The sequence below is a fragment of the Aulonocara stuartgranti genome (assembly GCF_965226115.1).
Source record: "Aulonocara stuartgranti genome assembly, chromosome: 6".
NCBI lineage: Eukaryota > Metazoa > Chordata > Actinopteri > Cichliformes > Cichlidae > Aulonocara > Aulonocara stuartgranti.
This window is the reverse complement of record NC_138944.1, coordinates 23,988,887-24,008,991: the sequence shown is the minus strand read 5'-3', so window position 1 is coordinate 24,008,991 and position 20,105 is coordinate 23,988,887. Positions and strand designations below refer to the sequence as shown.

Sequence of the window (20,105 nt, the reverse complement as noted above, 5' to 3'; positions counted from 1 at the left end):
CTAAGTTTAATTTAAATTCTAGAGAATTATACCTATGTATAAAACTATGTTAATATTAATATATCAAGAATATGAAGTAGAGGGTTTAGCAGCAAGCAAAAGTGATTCGAGCTGAACATTGATTTTTGTCTGCTGCTCTTACCCATATGGAAAAGAAATCGTAAAAACTTATATGTGATTACTCATGAAAGTGGCCACTTTCTCATTACTTTCATACATTGTTTTAGTAAGTATCCAAAACATACAAGTTTCATTATATAATTTTTCAAGGGATCTTATATCTGTTTTCACTCTTGTATGCTTTTCATACAAGTTTCACACAAGACAGATACAAACTTTATAAGATTTATATATATCTTTTCCATATGGGTAATTATTAATGCATGTCACATCTACAGCATCTGCAAAACCATTGCAGTGCACAGGTACAATGAACTGCAGTCTAATCCATCATAATTATTAGAAACTCTTTTGCAGATGCCAAAGGAATTTTTTTGAGCACCAAGAGGGGCCCTAATTCAGTATTAAAGTAAAACTGGATAAAGGAGAATAACTGAAGTGATCGATAACTGACACTGAGTTGTCTTGTTACCCAGTTGTCTTTTTGTGAATATCTACAATCAGGGTGAAGAATGCTAGTTGCCAATGCCGGGTTTGAGACAATATCTTCAACAGGACAGCACCGATCTAATGAAGTTAAAATTGTTTTTGATTTTTAAGACTTAGAAATGTAAACTATTCACTTACAACATATAAACACATAATACACTTAAAATAAGTAAATGTCACAACAGATGCCAGTTGCTATGGCTATCTTAAAATGTTATAATAATACCATACTAACATAATTGTATGCAGCTTTAGATTCACACAAAAGCAGTCTTGTTATTGTAAACCAACTATGAGGTTCACTATAGGTATTGACTGATGTCTGGGGAAGCAGGAAAGGAAAAAAATACTAAATAGGAGAGGTACTATAATTATACTCCATCACTGGGCACAATTATAACATCTGGAACCTGTTAGAGCTACAGAACAGCTGTTGTCATTCAAAGAACTTATGTCCACAGCTTTATAAACTTTGAAGCTCATTAAATTTAGAAGGAAAACCTCTGTCGTTCACATAAACACATGCTAGGCTCAGTAATTTAGGCAAATATCTTAAATTTGTGTCATTTTAGTCAAATATTTAATATATCCAATCATACATAATGACACCCTGTCTGGTGTATATTCTTTTAAGGCTTTAAAATCAAGTTCCTGTGGTAACAGCTTAAGAAAGTTTTGGGTGAAAAACTTTTTTAAAAAGTTCCTCAATTCATAAATAGTTAAAAACTAAATAGATCAAGAATGAAGAAAAAAAATTACATATGACCCACTCATTTGGACCAAGATGATAGGAAACTGCCAGGCCAAGCTTAGTCTGGAGAAGCTGGTTATCATAATGATCTTCTATCAATCACTCTTCCAAGACATTAGCAGCCCTCCAGACCGCCACATTTAGAGCGTTAAACCTCCTACTAACAAGCAAAGCTATTACAAGGTTCCTAAAAGATTCCACTGTTGTCACAACAGAGCTGCCAGTGGCTGGTTAGCAGGTGGAAAGGGGAAGCAACACACTAAAAACGAAAAAAGCTCCCAGCACAGCTAGGGAGATGAACCTCAAAGGTGTCTTTTTGACAACTTTGATTATTTTATGTATAATTTTTTGAAGACTTTTTAGAACTTCATTGAAATTTATGTTTGCCATTTTGCAAGGTTTCAACACCCAGTCGACAGTTTAAAAAAAAAAAAAAAAAGGAAACGAAACAACTGAAATCACAAGCTTTTGCCACTTATGTACCACTAGTGGAAACAATAAGTGATTTAAAGTGCAGACCTTTACGAGCAATCAATATCATGACCTTTATAATGGCTATACTGAAATACGCAACTCCAAACTAGAAACTTCTGTGTGATATATTGAAATGAATCTGTGGTCAGTGAGATAAATCTTACAAAACCTTTGACACTTAAATTTGTGATCTCCGGTTAACTCACTTGGATGAATGTGGTTATGAATTGATCTGTTAACATCACATTGATGTTAACAGGGAAATTTACAAGCAGAGTAAGAGAACAGGCAAAAATCTTTGGCAACACAATTACAGCAGTTCTTGTGAGTTATAGAACAAACTACAGTAACACCAGCCAGAGGTGCATTGGCATGACCATAGACAGGTAAGTGCTCCAGGCTCAGCACAGAGGTTATCAGTGTAATTCTGAGGTACCTTGAAAACCTCTGCAGACTTTGTACACACAAAAAAGAGAAAAGGGTGTTGAAAAGATGACATTTTAAGTGACACTATGAAATAAAAATACTGACTGACAAGATGGCTCACTGCTAGCAAAACGGTGGACTGTTCTAGCATGCTAACATGTCACGGAAGAATATTTAGAAGAAAACTGTTTGGCCAAGTGAATTTATTGAGAATTTTTTGTCCAACTGGCAGTTTTAATACTGTGGATGACAGAGTTTATCATCATAAATAAACAGAAGTACTGAAAAAAAAATTAGCCATGAAAGATGTGCTGACTCTTCTTGTATTAAGTTCCTACTGTGGCATTTGTTTTTTGTTTTTTTTCCTACTGGTCTATGACTAAGGCAGAATGCTTTCTATAAAAATAACTGATCAGAAATGACACTGAACCCATTTAGGATTATGTCATAGGTATTAAAACCAAGGTATTGTTATTTTGACAAATGAGGACAGTAAGAGCTATAAGCTTGGCTGTTTATGATGAATGGCAGTAGGTCTCTGCATCTGGAAGGCATTTTCATTTATGCAGCATTTCAATTTTCTCATCCATAGCAGCTCATCTGCTAATCTTACAAATTCTTGTTTGAATCTGTTTTTTACTGTGCAGTTTGCTGCAAAAAACAAAACAAGACTCAAAAGATGAGAGATGATAATAATCTCTGAAAAGTATGGAGAGTACTGCCTAAAGTTACTGCCTACTTAACAATCTCTGTTTGAATGAGTAACAATGTAACACTTCCTTTAAAAAAAACCAAAAAAAACCCAGAAGTATTTCTCTCTGGATTTGTACTTGAATTACTATTGCACCCGTATTTTTAACTCTTTTAAATAAAAATCATATTTTAAAACTTGATTTTTAAAAGATGTCTCTGTGAGGCAGACGAATGACGGGAACCCCCTGACCCCTTGTGACTACTACTTTGTTTTTCTGGTTCTCACAACAGTCTGTAAATCAGTAACAAAGTCAAGAGTTGAACACTGGCTCAAAGCCGCTTACAGTGCGGCTCTATTCCTGCGGGACACTCCAGGGTTTACAACCGACCAAGTTGAGCCAAGCAGCTTGTCACAGTAGGATACACCCACACTGGTAACAAAAAAATCTTTGCAAACCCAGAACAAAGCCAGAGATCCCAGCTGTGTGTGCGTCTATCTTTCGTACAAACATAAAAAACACACATAACATTCATGCAAAGTTGTAGATCCTGTTTCTCCTGAGTGCTTTAGTAGATTTGAAGTGTTAGCTTCATCCTGTTAACTATTTGTTAGATGTGATTTATGGAAAGATCTATTTTTGGTCCGGACGTAGAGCACTAAACTAAGCTGAGGCATAGCTTTGCGGTGACTTTAGTGTGGATGCCTGCTGGGAGTTATAATGCTTTGATCTATTTTGGTTTTCTTTCTTATAGCTGATGTCCACCAGGGAATGAGCACTCTGTTTCAGTTTATGATATGACTCAGCTTACATGGCTGGAACTGAATACCCAACAGACCTTTGTTGTCATTTTCTTTGTTCCTATTTACTGTCGTTTGGTTTCTTTTTGTCTGCCACAGCCTTACCTCTGCCTTGTAATTACGCTTCAGGTTCATCTTTACTTATGTCTGCCATTCATCTGCTCCCTTCCATCGAACTAGTACAGTTGAGAACAGCCGTTGTACATAGTTATTACCTATGCAACTATGCATTTGCTGCCATTAATAGATGACAAGTTGTAAAGTGCTTTGAAGCCTATAGACAAGAGTGGACTTATGGACACAGTGGGACTAGTGTTGCAAAACAATGGACGCAGTTTACACAAGAGGGCCTTATCAGTAGCCTGAACAATCAATATTTTTCTTTAAAAATAAAGGGTTTTGGTTTGCTAAGGAGAGTGTAATTTTAGTCTGTCAGTCAACATGACAAATGATCTCTCTCTTTTGCATTAAATTATGTGTGTAGGGAATATGCAGTCTGTAACACATTGCTTTGTCTTCATAGCACAAGTGCAACAGTGTTAAATACACTCGACTTCCACTGTGTTTTTGTTATTCCCAGAGTGAGCGAGTGAAATATGAGAACTGCCATAGTAGATGGGGTTTGTTTGGCGTGACTTGGCAGCCATATGTGACATTCACCTCCAACGACAGCTGCTGGAAGACTCAGGTCTCTGCGCTTTAAGCTTTAGACCTAGGCAGCAATGGTAAGGAGCCTTGCTGTTAAAGAAAGCAAGATGTGTAGCAGACCTGTAAATCAAATACATGCTTGCCAAGCCACACCGCACTTTTGTAGAATAGTCCCAAGAATAAGCCATAATCTCAAGTGCACATTTCCTTTTCTTTGTTGAAAAGAGTGCATTTGTAATTTCCTGCTTTAAAAGATAAGAACCTTGAGCATGCACCCAGGCTAAAGACTATACATTTTCTGACTGTGTAATAAAGAGAAACCCTACATGCTCTGTGAACTGTCTCGTAAAAAGGAAAGATATGATTTTTCTTTTTTTAAATTGTAATATCTTCTAACTGACCCATTGCTTCACTATTGCAATGTTGTTTCCTCTTCTTTTAGCCACAAGTATTGATACTGAGTAGATTTTAAAACATTTGAAAGCAATGATAGCATGCAAATTGAAATCCAATTTTTTTCATTTTGTGTATAAGATGACTTTGGCTAACTGGACTTGACTTCAGTTTTGCTGCACATGAGAATATGTGACAACATATTCTGAAGAATGTCTGAAGTATTTTTGAAACTTCTAACAGCTGTATATAATAATGACTCTGAAATATTGTATATGTTATAGCTATAGCAATTTATGCCTATATCATTGCACAGGACAGCCAGCCATTAAAATATTTAGTTTCCTCTTATGCATATTTTTTAGGTGGATGGTTTAACTCAAATTTCCACATAATTGCAGAAACATGAGATTTCCCTGCAAAAAAACTGCATGGTAGCGTGATGATAAATGTTACTTACATTTAATGTTATTTGATCAGAGTGCGGCCAGTTAGATGGGTCAGACTATAGGCAGCTCAACCGTGAGTGAAATCTCATCCTTAGCAACGCTTTATCGGGGTAATTAGGTCAGATGACTTGCATTCTACAGCGATCAAATCCCTGATGTAAATATAGAGCCGAACTTGCTGTTCTACAAACCCAACGACCTCTAGCACCTCAGCATTCCAGCTGACAATGTAAACAAGCAGTTATTTTCCACTTATATGCAAACAATCTTTTTTCTTTTTTTTTTAACTCCAAGCTTGAAATTCATCTAAGGTTACTAAAGTTTTTGCAGAAATATCATACTCTCAATCTTATTATTATTTGTTATGGGTTATTTTGGGTCTACTTTTTAATACCCCATCAATAAATGGGCAAACACAAGGAAACTCTTATCAACAAAAGGAGTTGACTCCCTCAGAGAAAATCTTTTTACAGATAAACTGTGATGGACTGGAAAGTGTAGAAAACCAGAAGACACACATCAATTCATAAGGCACAATGTGAGGTATTGTCCCTCAAGCATGTGTTGTTAACGATGGTCAAATGTTCATCAGGTGCAATAGGACAGATGTTATGTTATGTTCTTGTATTGCACCCCAGAGTCTCTTTATCAGGCATCTCACACTTGTGATTTATGTCACATGGCTTGCTCACACAGCGTGTACAATGCACATCCCACGGTGATTTATGCTTTGTCCCTCTCATTCTTTCTATCAGTCTGAACAACATATGACACTTTTTTTTTTTAATAAGAAACAAAGGGCCCCCCTGCGTCTGCAGTCAGAAGGCATTTTAATGTTTTCAGTGCTTCTATCTTGTTGCTACACATGAAGGGAGCTTAACGAAACTGGCATCTACACTCAGATGGGGCACAAACCTATCTAAACATTTTAAACAAGAAAGTAAAATCAGGGTCGAAAACCTAGATAAAAGTAAACCTCGTGTACTTGTCGGACCTTTGTTGCCATATTTCAGTTTCCTGATTTCGACACAGCTGAAACCAATACCTAAAACCACCTTTTGTTACACACTTTGGTCTCTTTATAGACTGTGAGGTACTGGCCTGTTACTTAGCCTGTTACGATAACGTTGTTTGTGTTCACATACAAATAAGCACATTTACACCACACTACACACTAAGTACATTTGAGTTGTTAGAATGTAGCACTGTTTCAGGTTGGTGTAGAGAATGGACCTTTAGAAAGTCTTTTCTGCTAATGCATCTGTCTAATGTTTGGCAGATAGAAAGTTTCTGTTAAGGGTGATCTTTTGAGCTGGTTATAGAGCAGATGCAGATACATGTGAAGGTTATTACAAGGAATGCAGAGGCTTGAGGCTGTGAGTTGCTGATGGGACACATATTGGTTCCATTAATGGCAACAAAGGTTGCTGCAAGGCTTTGCTGCATGGGGGTAGCAACTGACTTTGAATGGTACAACTTCAGGTCTATTTTCTTTTTTCCTCAGCACAGCATTTACCTGTTGATACTGTATATGGCCTAATGACAAAATTGTGATGTACGGATGTCTGTATCACATGGCATCCTGGAGTGAGAGATCTGTTTTTTTTTGTTTGCTTTTTTAATTCTCGGTTTCTCACCCCTGAGTAATTAACCACAACCAGGGCAACAGTGGAGGTAAAATCCGGTTATCGAGGGGATCATTCATGATGAATAAATTACTCATGCTCACATATGACACGCTTACCTTTAAATATGACACAAAACTGTCTCTACGTTACACTTTTCTAAAGTTCACTTTGATGGGGAATTTACATCGATGCATAAATGCAAAGACATGTAAATAAAAGCATAATCCTTTTGTTTTTTTTTAACGGAATCTTAAGCCAAGATTATTAGATCAAATCAAACACATAGATGGCATAAACTTCTGTTTGTAATTTCTTGGCCAGAGAGCCTCCTCCCCATCCATATGAAGAAGGGATCTGTACGATCTACATTGTTCTTGATGTCTAATGCAAGGCAGATGTGGCATACTTGTGGAGATTCCTAATGCAGTCTTTGTGCTGTCACAGCTTATTGTCTCGTTGCCTTTTTTGGTTATATTTAAACATAACTACCTAACTATAGTTTTATTTGAGAGAGTAAAATTTAAACTAATCAAACTTAGTGTAATTCTTTTGAACTGTAAGATGTTGTTTCCTACATTCAGTTCATGTAGCAAACCAGTCCTCTAATCTAATGTATGCTATATAGTACAGATATACACAGGACAAATCAGGTTATATGTGTTCTGCAGAAATGTCATAGACATGCAAAAACAAGCAAACAAAAACAAATGAAAAGTAAGTCTGTAGCATGCAGCATTCATGAGATGGTTAATCATGCTGAAACTGATGACTGTAATTGATGCAAGATAGTAGACTTCCAGTGAATGCTAATTGAACAGCAAAGCCATAAACGCTATATCTTAATATCTAAATATTTAAAAACCCGAACACACACTTGAAGTTAATGTCAGTCAGTTTTTAAAATCACTGTTTTTGGCAAAGGGCAAACATTATGTATTATTTATTTAAATATGTACACTACCTGACACTACTTAGGCACATCGTTTACTTTAGATGAGCCCGAAATCATCTAGCTGGAATATATGCAAATGGATAGACAAGTAAAACCGGAACGATGTACAATACCGATTCAGTTAACTTCTCCCCAAGGGAAAAATACAAACTTAGAGAGGGAAAAGATTAATGGATATCATCTGCATGGCCATTCATAATTATAATCACTCTCACTGCTAATTCAAGACCAATTCAAACACTCATTTTTTTGAACTTTTTTTTTTTTTGCTGATGGGTGAGGTTTTATGTCTTGACTCTTTTTTCCAGAGAAACTGTGTTCCCCTTATATTAGACCCAAAGCATTTAATAGATATTATTATTTGTAATTCTTTTACTGGGTCTAATTGTGGGTTAAGTCTGAGGAGTAGCTGATGATTTGTTTCTTGTGGTTGACAGTGTCATGAGTAACTCAAGTTGTTTGTTGAAGGTGTTAAACCCCATCTTTGAACATTTCTGATACAACTAGTTCAGCTGGTATTCTGGGAATATGACAAATGCATGCAAAACATTGTGTGGGCATGTTTTACTTTTGTCTTCCATTTGACTCACATTGGGCCTGAGTAAACTATTTTTACTGTTGTTAATTTTGCTTCAAATGTAATTGTAGTCCGGACATTTTTTAATATGTGTATGTATTTGAGTTAGACTTTATTTAGACCCTTTTCTAAACACTTTGTTAAGGTGTGATTGGCAGCAGTTACAGTCTTGAGTGTTTTTGAGTAAGATGCAACAAACTTTGCACCATTTGGGGAATTCTTTCTTTTCAGATCTGTGAAGGTCATGAAGGTTTAATGGGTACTGTCAGTAGAGAGAGATTCTAGTTCTCTACAGGTATACTTAATTTGATTCAAGTGAGGTGTCTGACTGAGCTGGAAAAACTTGAATCTGTTCATCAGGCCATACAATCTTGTTTCTCCAAGTCTGAGAGCAACATCAACTGAAATTTCAAGTTGGATTTAATGAGAATTTTGTCACCAGTGACTCAGCAATAAAGCGCAGATATTCAATATTCATGCCCACAGAGTCAGTTGGATTGCTATAAGTTTTTTCCATTTTCACACAGTGGCGCTCAGTCAGAGTAACAATGAGATTCTTGGTCATCCTTCACTGTTCTTGCTCTGAATATTTTCAAAGTGCACTGTATTAATTTTTAGCTACTGGGTTGATTCAGTATTAACCAAATGGTCAGCTGCCCATGATAATAGACAATAAGGTCACAGATCATGTAAATTATCTCTCACACCTCAAGAATGAATTAACAAGTATAGTCATTGCAAACACTATATTGTTTTATGGCAGCCATTCAGGAATCAGCAGTCATGTACTCTGCCTTGTGTTATTTGTGGCCACCAATAGCAAGTGTCACAATATTTTCCTTAAAAGCTGCATGCTTTTTTTTAATACAAGAGTCTGTACTCATTCAGACCAAATCTGTTCACCCACAGCCTTCCCTCCAACAACGTTTCACTAAGACATTGTCTTTGACGTTGTTTACCTTGACCTCAGCATTGAATATTTCCCCCAGAGCAGTCAATCCTGAAAGTTGCAGTTGAACTTGATGTCACTCCAAAAACTTTTTTAGCCTTTATTTTTCCAGTTTAGTCACCACGTGTGCTACAAAGAATCCTTACTGGGCTCTGAGGCTGACACATAGTGTCTAAATCTTTTTTGCCATCAAGCTGGATCACATGGACACTGAAGACATTGGCTTCTGAGCGTACAAACCCATTGACCTGCGCCCAACCCCTCACAGTGCTACACTCTTCCTTCCAGAGGGCTTGTCTCTATTTTCTCTCTCCAGCCCTTTGTCTATGCAACAGTCAATATATCTGACTAACTTGATGAACTGCACAAAGAGCAAAAGTTAATTTCTGAGTGCATGGTAGCCACGGCAATGTCCTATGAGCGCTTCAAAGCCCATCTGGGCTAACCATTACCCTAGCATGGCTGACTGCAGAAGAGGTTGCATTGCCGTGGTGCACACGTGTTCTTTATGGGTTGATCCTGCCAGTAATTCAACTGTGCCACATATTCAGAGGCCTACATTTGTATCTGTGTCAATCAGCACATTTAAAGGTCAAGTTTAGATATGTTGTTTAAAATGGAAATACCAAATTATGTTAAAGTGAAATTATTCATGATGTTTGAAGTTTAGAATCATCTAATCTTAGAATTGAGAAATTCTATTGTTTTTCAAAAATAACTGCTTACTTTAAATGATGAAATGACAAAAAAAGTAGCAATACTATAAGTGTTTAGAAACTAGGGAGAACAACTGTTCACATTTGACCAATGATTACTCTGGACTTGCAAGCTGGTCAGTTTAGCTCCTAGACACATTTACTCTTTTAACCATGCTGGTTTAATATGTGCAGAACATAGTTTAGCATTTTCTTGTTAAAACAACAAAAGCCTTCTTTGAAAAAAGACAGATTTTGGATCATGCAATGCGCTTCTCTGGAACCTATCTACCATTTAGCATTCATGGTTTCTTTTCTCTATGAAGTCATTTGCTTCCCCTATCCCAACATTTCTGAAAATTTTCTTTAAACCCATTCATCAGTTTTGCTATCTATTATGGCATCTTATCACTATTTCTAGTTTCATAGATTTAAATGATATAAAAATCATTCAATTTTGTTTTTATTAATATATAGCAATTTTTTGTAAAAAGTTGCAAATGTTAACTTCTAAGTGACTTTCCACTTAATTTTTTAAAATTCATATCCACTATAATTTAGCATGATCCATAAAGCCTAGAAGGCTTCTAGACTGTTTGCAGTATTCAAATCCAGACCAGTTTGTGGATGAACAGGAAGCAGAGGTGGACAGTAAACAGAGCAAATTATTATTGGAGGGAAAGTATGCCACACAAACACGGGGGCAAAGGGATCGTAGGTGGATATCAGTGCAAATTTCAGTTTCATTGAAGTTTGTGTTTTCTTTTCTTTGTCATGACAAACTAAGGCAAGTTTGGCAACAGGTTCTTTCGTTTTACTTTAATAAATGTGTAGCCAAAAATATATCACAGGAGGGTTAACAGTCATTTTGCCTGAGAAACATTTCTACGTGCTCTCTAGTTTTCTGGAAAGCTTTTGAGATGATCCCTCATTGGTTTCTAAGCAGCCTGACCTAAGCCGCTGTTTTCTAAGCTCCTTCTTTACCTTCACTCAGTAGGAGGCACGTGACTCATTGAATGGGAATCACAAATCCTTCTGAGAGGAATATTTTTGTGTATGGAGTATGGGTTGTATGAATCATATATGTCATCCCACACCTCAAGAATGAATTGCTAAGTATAGCCTCTGTAAACAGTGTATTGTTTCAGTGTTTACATAAATATTTCATTAAATTATGGCAGTCCATTACTTAAATACTGCAATTTGTTTTGCAGGCAAGAGTTTGTATTCTTTCAGGACAAGAGTTGAAGTCATACTTGCAACCTTTCCTATCATAAACAAGTGGATGAAGCCCAGTTCAGTTATCACTGGGCACTATGGCTCAGAAAGATTCCAACTGCTGCAATTGTACATTCCACTTAGGAAACCTAATATTAAGCCACAGCCACTCTAACTCCCCAGAACTGGTTAGTGATGTCACTCAAAGCCTCTGGTAGGGTTACACTTTTAATAGCAGTCTTGGCCAGCTGTCTACTTTTATGCTTCTTGTGTAGACCACAGGGGGCCTTTATAGTGACAGCTCGCAGCACTAAAATGGTTCATATCTAACATCCATTTTAGAAGAGGGCAAGTAGTAATCAAAAGCAACTGTTTTAACCATTTTGGACCTCCTTTAGATTGTGCTATAATGACAAAGCTTTGCAGATTTTGATAGTTTCCGCACTTTTAACCCTTAAAAAATAAAATTATAAAAAAAAACAAAAGATGCAATTTGACAGGCAAATTCTTTTCCAATAAATAGTTCTGAATTAAACCTCCACTTTTTGGTTGATTTCATTTAACTGGAAGTGAGCAATGATGGGGAATCTGAGTGGTGGTATAGTGGTGTGTTGGTTTTCCCAATTTCACACAGGCCAAAGGTCTGGATTTTCCGTTAATTGGTGATTATAAATTGGCCACTAGTGTGGATGATTAAAGTATGTATGCATATGGTTTATCAAGTTTTCTCCATCATTTTCAGGAGTTATTGTTTCCTGGTTTTGCTTTTATCTGCAAAGATTTTCATGTCACGCATTAAGAGATGCCATGTGCATGTTTTAATTGCTAGGCTTCTCTTGCTAATAATAGTAACAAAAATGCTAAGTACTACATTGCAACTTGGTGCTCTAAATTGATTAATGAATGTGTCCAGGAAATATTTAATGAATAATCCAATTAACCATGCAGGACTGTGCAATGGAGACATTACTGTGGACTACACTGTGTCCTCCACGGTATCTGCGCCCATGTGATGGCTTTGTAAGCTGTAATCACAAAAAAAGCTTACGGCACGTTTAAGGCCTCTTTAGTCTCCGGACTTGATGCTATTAGAATTGCACGAGAGCAATGTAGAATGGCACAAAGAAAAAGACCTGCTCACAGTCTCGCCACAGTCTCAGGCAAACCGACAGTGACTGAAGTGACTTTTGAATTTCTTTTTCTATTCTTAACTTCTGTCAGCGCAACCAGCGACAACAGTATTTAAGAAGATCATCCAAGCGTAGGAGGAGCGGCCTGGTGAGAAGCGGGAAGAGATGCTATTCGCTTAGGGGTGGTTACATAACATCTCACTTGCCTTCCTCGCTGCGGAATGCCGGGATAGTGTTTGTAAACAGAACGGCCATGTGCGTGTTCACGTGGAGGAAGCTTTTGAGTCCCTGCCCTCTCTGTCTCACCCCTGAGGTAAACCCTGACATCGATATATGCTCACAGGGCCAGCAACCCTCTCTCCGGGCCTGTGCCACTCAAACGCAGTCTTATCTCTCTCAATCGATAATTAAACGTCAACTTGGCTAACGGCGCACCGCTTCGTAGTAGGAGGCTATGAGTCATATTTATAGCATATGTTGGTTATGAATATCTTTTTTTTCTTTTTTACCTCAGACCGGATCATAATTACTTTAACAAGTTAGGGCCATCTGGTTTGGTGGTCTTATTAGTGACATATATTTTTGATCTGGCTTCAGTTAATAGACATTGTCTTACATAATGCAGTTTATGTTCAATCAATAGTAAAAGTAAAACAAACACCATACTAAAAAAATGGCAAAGCTCTACAGGTTTCACTGATGCTAAAACAATGTGAACATTTTTGCAGCAGTAAGTCAAAACACACTTCATGATAAATTGCATCCAACTGTAAATTCACTGTCACTCATTTGAACATTAAGATATGTTCAAATGAGTGACAGCGTTCTCACAGAGTGATCCCACTGTTGAAGCATCTGATAGTGGCTTGCTGCTACTCCCTTGCTCTCTATAGGAAAACAAAACCCCAGCAGCAGACAAAAGGGAAATCAATATTGCAGAAATCAATACAACACTCAGTATCTCGCCATTTTGTCTTAGGAAAGCAGCTGAGCTATGGCCAGCCAGGTGTAGTGCAATCTAAAATGTCTAGCCTGCCACTGGACCTGTTCTGTGTCATTTCTGAAATGGCTCCTGGTTGGAAAAATAATACATGGGTTGGATAGGGCAGGGTCAGAGGTGAGGGCTTGGGTAAAGGCTTGCGTATTTTAAGTAGACAGCATTGTTGTGGAATGCTATGGCAACTGGACATTCTTCCCAAAGGTGATATTGTGTTTGCCCTAGGAGTGACATAAAGGGAACTTAAGACCATGACGAACTAGCAGTCCACCCGTGAGGCTTTATCTGTAGGTGTGGATAGATGAGAGAAGCTATGTGCATGTGATTGATCTATATGGCCCTTCCCCCACTCAGCCCCCTGTAGCCCTATTAATGCTTTCATGCCTTTTCAGCTGCTGATGTAACAGCAGCAATGCAGAGAAATATAAAACTGCAAAACTATTAGATGGTGGTTGTTTTTTATTTCTGTTATTATGTAGCATTAGTTGTGCAGGTCAGGATTAGCACATATAAATCCTTTGCACAGTCCAGCTGAACAGAAAGAGAAACATGGGATAGATCCACATTGTTTTTGTTATACTTAGCATCCACACTAGTGCACATTCTTGGATGTTGTGAAAGCTTGCTGACCCAGTTTTAGTTTGAAAACTTGAAGGGTCAGTTGCATAAAGCTGACACAACCCCTGTATATCCACAAAGGTGGTACTTTTATTTTATACATTTCAATAGCGGCTTATGCATTTTACATTTGCGTATATAAACACTCCATTGCAAGTTATTGAACATGGCAATAGCTTGAAATTCAGTCACACACAGCAGATGACTAGAAAAGATATACATACCAGACATAAATGATATTTTTGTATGGTGGTCTGAGCACCGGAATTGCAAACAGAATAAAAACAAAATGGAAAGTCAACTAAGTGCAGATATAGCCACAAGTTATAACATCAGACAACTGAGATTAATAGTGCACTCTCATAGCAAGAAATGAGGTGGGTTCATTTCTGTTCATCAAAGTACAATGTCTGGTATTTCAAATGACACACTAAGCATTATCTGCAGTCTGTTAGTTTATGTGGGGCAATGGGATCACCGTACACACTTACACACACAAAGGCTTGGCTCACCTGATCTCATGCAGTCACAACATTCTTTATGAATGCTACAGAGAGCACTCTTGCTTAAGAACTTTTGTTGATGCTACACAGCCAGTGACCGTGCTCATCGTGTCAAAACACAGGCATGGTATTGCGCAAGAGGTGTATACCACTACTGCTGGTTTTAAACTCTGTGACTTAAATAGTATCTTCTTCTACTAGCACCAGATATGTTTTTAAAAGTTGTACCACAGTGCAGGAACTGCATGGCCTGCATCGACAATCAAAGGAAAAAAAATACAACTTTGTAACCAAAACTTAGTAAATGTCTTTAGTAATTTGACAAGGAGCTTCACTGTCTATTTAACCTCTTTTAATCTTGCCCTTATGGATCACTAATAGTCAGTGTCTGAAAACTTTCGTGTTGATTTAAAGATAAAAACCGAAGCACAAGTTCTTCAGATAGCCTTGTTAAAGTGTGATGCCAAATTAAATGTCAGTCATTAGTCTCCATCTTCCTTTTGTTTAATTTGTACCCTGAGGCCACATGGCTATCTGACGACTGCAGTTAGCGCAATACACAAGCCTAGCATGGAAGCCTCCGAAATATTTTTGTTATACTAATGAGCCATTCAGATGTTAATCTTAGGTGAATTCACATACACAAGCAGAAACAACAAATAATTATGCATTTGATAATTAATAGGAGACTTGGCGTCCTATAATAAAGCTCAATTTACATGTATTTAAAACTATGAGGATTTATACATGATCGTGTTACTGCTATCATTCTGTTATTGTACTTCTGTTAATTTGCGATTCATACAAGGCAACATAGCTGTTTTTTTATTTCAATTCCTTTAAAATAATGACATTTCATACACCCTGAAAGTCACAGGCACAATCTGCATTGTGTTGTCAATAATCTTTATGTCAGCAGCTAGATCCAAAACCTACAACACCCTGTTAGCTGTGACAGCTTACTCCTTGTAATGCATTAAAATAGACAAAATAGTCTTGCGAAGTCACCAAGTTGGTCAGTTTTTTAGAATTGATGTTTGTTGTTGCTCCCTGATAACAACCTTGTGTTTAGTGTCAACTTCTAAAGGAAGTAAGGGAAATCTCCAGAATTACCAGTCTTGTTTGCCCACTTAATGGTGCAGTTGGATTGAATTTCATTTCCTTCATAGCTTTCTGACCTTGTCCACCTACACTACGCTCTGCCACCACAATTCTATTCTCCTTTGCTTCTCCTTGGGATTTGCCTTTGTGTCTGCTCGTCATTCAGTGGTGAAAGCAATGAAAGCTGATTCATATACACAAAGCCAGAAGCTATTTCAGCTCTGCTGCCGTGCAGACTCTGTGCACTTACTACTGGACATGCTTAGGTTGGACTTTTACTCTCCTACTGAAGGCTGAACAGAATAAAAATGCACATATACATCAGTGAGAAAGGATGGGGTAAACCAAAGTGGATAACTACCTAAATCTGAATCCATATTGAATTTAAAAAAAAAAAAGACAATACAATCATAATTATGATTTTGTAATAGTTGTCAATAACACATAAATGCTGCAAATGTGTTTTGACAAATAGGAAGTCACTTATACAAAAATGTTTGTTATATTACATATTGAATACATTTTTAATGTGTTTAGGAAAAAGCCAGGGTTGAATAGTAAAGGTAGTGTCACACAGGCATTTAAATTATGCTTTTAAAAAAAACTAACTCCTGAACAAGTCCACTGTTTTCTATAATGTATTCAAATGCAGCAAGAAGCACACACAGGAAAACACAACTGCTGTCTTTCAGTTTTAGCTGGCACAAAAAAAGAGAGAATTTGTCAGCCATGTTGGAGTAGCTTTATCTCATATCCCCCCCTTATTATGTTGGCTCTTGCTTTTTACGATGTGGGGCATCTGCTGTACTTCATCTGACTAAATACCACCAAAAACACACACAAGGTTACAGGGGGGAAAGGGCTAAACGGATTATTAAGGTGCCGAGCCAGTTCTCACCTGCCTTTCACGTCCCTCCACTTTGTAGAAATTCCAACAAACCGTCTGGATCTCCTCTTTAACAAATCCTAAAGGCAGCCATCTTGCCTCCTTCTGTTCTTCTATGAAACAGACTATCCTCCACATCAATATTCATGGAAACCAGTCTGACGTCGGCTCTCATCATCAGGAGAAGCCCGGGTGTCGCTGTTTGGCAGCCTCAGAAGCACACTCATATGTGACTCCCGTAAGGCAGCAGAGGTACAGAAATTGGAAACGATGCTGTTTGGAGGTCAGGAGGAAGAGCCTTGCTTTGGTGTCTACCTCAAATAATTACAAAATCACCTTCTTGCTGAGACCTTCCCACACAAAGAGGCAGATTTCCTTCCCCCCTATGCTCCCTCCTTTTTCTTCTTTCCTCAGCCGTACACAATAGTGAACACTAGGATTGCCCTGAAGAACTGGAGTGGATCCGGATTCTGGGTTTGAGACAGAGTATACTTTTCTGTTGAATATTGCACTGGTTTCAGCTATCTGACTGTGGCAGTGTAGAAAATGTCTCCACCCACTTCCTTTTTTTTTCAGACAGGAAGCCAAGTGACTAAGGGGTTTTTTCCCTCCCTTTTTCAGTTTATCTCTTTCTTTTTCTGTCATAGCTTGCAGAAATTTCCCTCAAGTGTAAGAGCACTCCCTTTTTGAGAACACTGCAGAAACAACAACATGTGGCCAGTTATGGAGTCCAATCGGTAGAGCAATGAATTTCCAACTGCTGTTGGAAATTCATTCTAGTCTGCCGACTGGTTCATTTTTAGAGTGACTTGTAAGACAAGTCTGCGGGCAGCATATTCATGTGTCTGCCAAGACCCACCTCCTGTTGACACACACCACGTGGGCCTGAAAAAAGAGAGCAGTGTGAGAGGGAAAGGGGATCAGGGTGATTTAAAAGAGAAATTCAGCCCTGGAATGTTGCTGAGTTAACACAAGTTAGAAGTGTTAGGAAGGTGGCAAATATTAATAAATGGTCTGTATTTATATAGCGCTTTACTAGTCCCTAAGGACCCAAAACCGCTTTACACATCCAGTCATCCACCCATTCACACACAGATTCACACACTGGTGATGGCAGCTACATTGTAGCCACAGCCACCCTGGGGCGCACTGACAGAGGCGAGGCTGCCGGACACTGGCGCCACTGGGCCCTCTGACCACCACCGGTAGGCAAAGGGTGAAGTGTCTTGCCCAAGGACACAATGACCGAGACCGGGGCTCGAACCGGCAACCTTCCGATTACAAGGCGAACTCCCAACTCTTGAGCCACAATCGCCCCGTGGCGACTTCAACTGCTGTTTTTGTCATAGGATTCTGAAAGGTAGCCGCAACTTGCATGTGTGTATGTTTGTCTGTTTGGTGTTAAACTGCTAAAGGTAATCTCATAAATCTCACCAATGATGATAGCATTAGGAAGGATTATCGGTTGTCAGGGAAAAGTGTGTTAGTGTTTCTCTTTTTCTTCGAGGAATAAAGCAAATCCAAATGAATGAAGGCCTTATCACCTCAACCTTACTTTTTTAACATAAGCCGATTTGTCCATTTGGCCACATAAGAAAGGCCAACTAACTAGTTACCAGGTGGATCTTGTCTTAAAATAATCTGCTATTATCTGTACTGCAGGCTTAAGACCCCACCTCTTTCCCCACAGTCCCTGCCTAGCTGCAATGACATTTGTTGACTCAATACTTTCAGGCTCAGCAGAGAAAAGGAGATTTGTTTTTACACACACTGGGGGGAGGGGAAGACGCAGCGTGAGAAGAAGGAGAAGTCACTGTAGACTGCAGCACGGATCCAAACGGACCTTGTTCTCAACGTTAGCACTGAAGCACAAAGCTGTCACTCAGATAGACACCAGGCTGTCTTTAAAGCACATTATTCAGTTGCCAAACAATTCTAAAGCTTTCTAAATCTGTTCTGCTGGCACATGGTGGCCAGGCTTCATCTTATTAAGATATTATGTGTTGCTTTTCCTTTTCCTTTAATTTGGGACAAACCTGTAGATTAAGTGTTGCACCGCAACACTGCAACTTGTCTTTCTCTTCCCTTTTCATGATCTGCCATCAAAATGCCTTCAAGCTTGGTAGTAAAACTCAAACTGCCACCACTGAATGAGGTCTTCAAGCAGTCAGTGCTATGGGACTTTCAGGGGTTGTTTGGACTGGACAGCTTCCTTCCTTCTCCCTTTTCCTTCAGGCTGGCCCTATAAACAAGGAAATGCTCTCACTCCTCAATATGTGGTTAAATAATATTCAAGATACATATCAATGTTTTACAAGTTTCTGCATTATGGAGTAACACTTACTCTGTAATGCTTGTACAGCTTCAATCACTATTTAAAAAAAATAGAAGCAACATAGTAAAGTTGGGGATGATTGTTTAATCGTCCTGTCCTAAAATGTATGATTTTTGTTTACTCTGAATGGATTGGTTGCCATTTTTTGGCTCCCATAACAAACAAACCACTGTCTGCTATGTTCCCAGTAACTGAGCACAGACCGGAACAGTTAGCAACAAGCTGGTGAACACAGTGGATCATTTAACAGCCGAAGGCCCAGATCGTTCTCCCACGAGCTATTGGACAGTGAACATTGGGCTTGTGTTTGCCAAGTGGCCAGAAACCTGACTGCAAAAGCATGATAATGTTAAACACTGATTTGTTAGTAACTAAGTGTTTCCTAACAACATCACTATATGAAGTCAAACGATGATGAAACGCTGTTTGCAGCGCTCCAGCAGTGCAGTCATTGCTTTTTGCTGTGTGTATTGTCAGCATTCCAGCAGAGGAGCTCCTTGCTGGGCTGCTTCCCATTACAGCTACTGTAACTCGTAAAGCAGAGATTATCTCATTATTCCTCTCACCTTGCAGGATTTCAAAGGAATAGTGGCGTGTGCCATCACCTCTTCCGTAAACACAGAGCTGTGGCCCCATGCTGACACAGGGTCATCACAATTCAGGCACACTTGTCACTTGACTGATTTCACACTCATGCAAACGTGCTGATGACCATTAGTGGGGGATTTAAATAGCTTTTCTTGCTGCCGCAGTAGCCTTGTTTATTTATGTGCTGCAAATAAAGAATATTGGTCTTCTTGAGTTATATGATTTACATGTAAACTTAGAAAACCTAAGTTCATTTAGGGGGCTTTAAGAGCGCACATTCAAACATGAAGCTCTTTGCAGAGTTAAATCAGTCATCTTCTTTTACTCATTTACATGCCACGTAAAATGTTTGCCCTGATCCAAGTCGCAATGATAAAATCTTATAACAACAAAAAGCATTTTCAGCGCCCTAAAACTGCAAATGTGAAAATTCAGAGAAAATTTTAATTTTGTACTATTGATCTTGATCAAACAGGATTTCAGATACTAAAGACTAACGAAATCATTTGAAGGGTGACTCTTAAAGCGTTTCACATCTGTGAAACATTTAACTAGTTAGCATCTTCTACACTTTTGGAGATGTAAAACTGTGCAACAGAGTTTTTATGACATCTGAATTAATGGGCTTGCACATTTTTATCAATGAAGCCACATGAGGGCATGACCTCATTTGCAAAAGCTTTTTT

The 20,105-nt window shown here is 38.3% G+C and overlaps 1 protein-coding gene across 1 annotated transcript in view; it reads right to left on the bottom strand.

Moving 5' to 3' along the window:
* The window catches only part of tet2 (tet methylcytosine dioxygenase 2), a 28,921-nt gene extending 11,990 nt beyond the window's left edge, over positions 1–16,931 (bottom strand). The window contains exon 1 of the mRNA XM_082537137.1: positions 16,509–16,931. The gene's annotated coding sequence lies outside the window, so the exon portion shown is untranslated. The remainder of the gene's footprint in view (positions 1–16,508) is intronic.
* Positions 16,932–20,105: the final 3,174 nt, after the last annotated feature.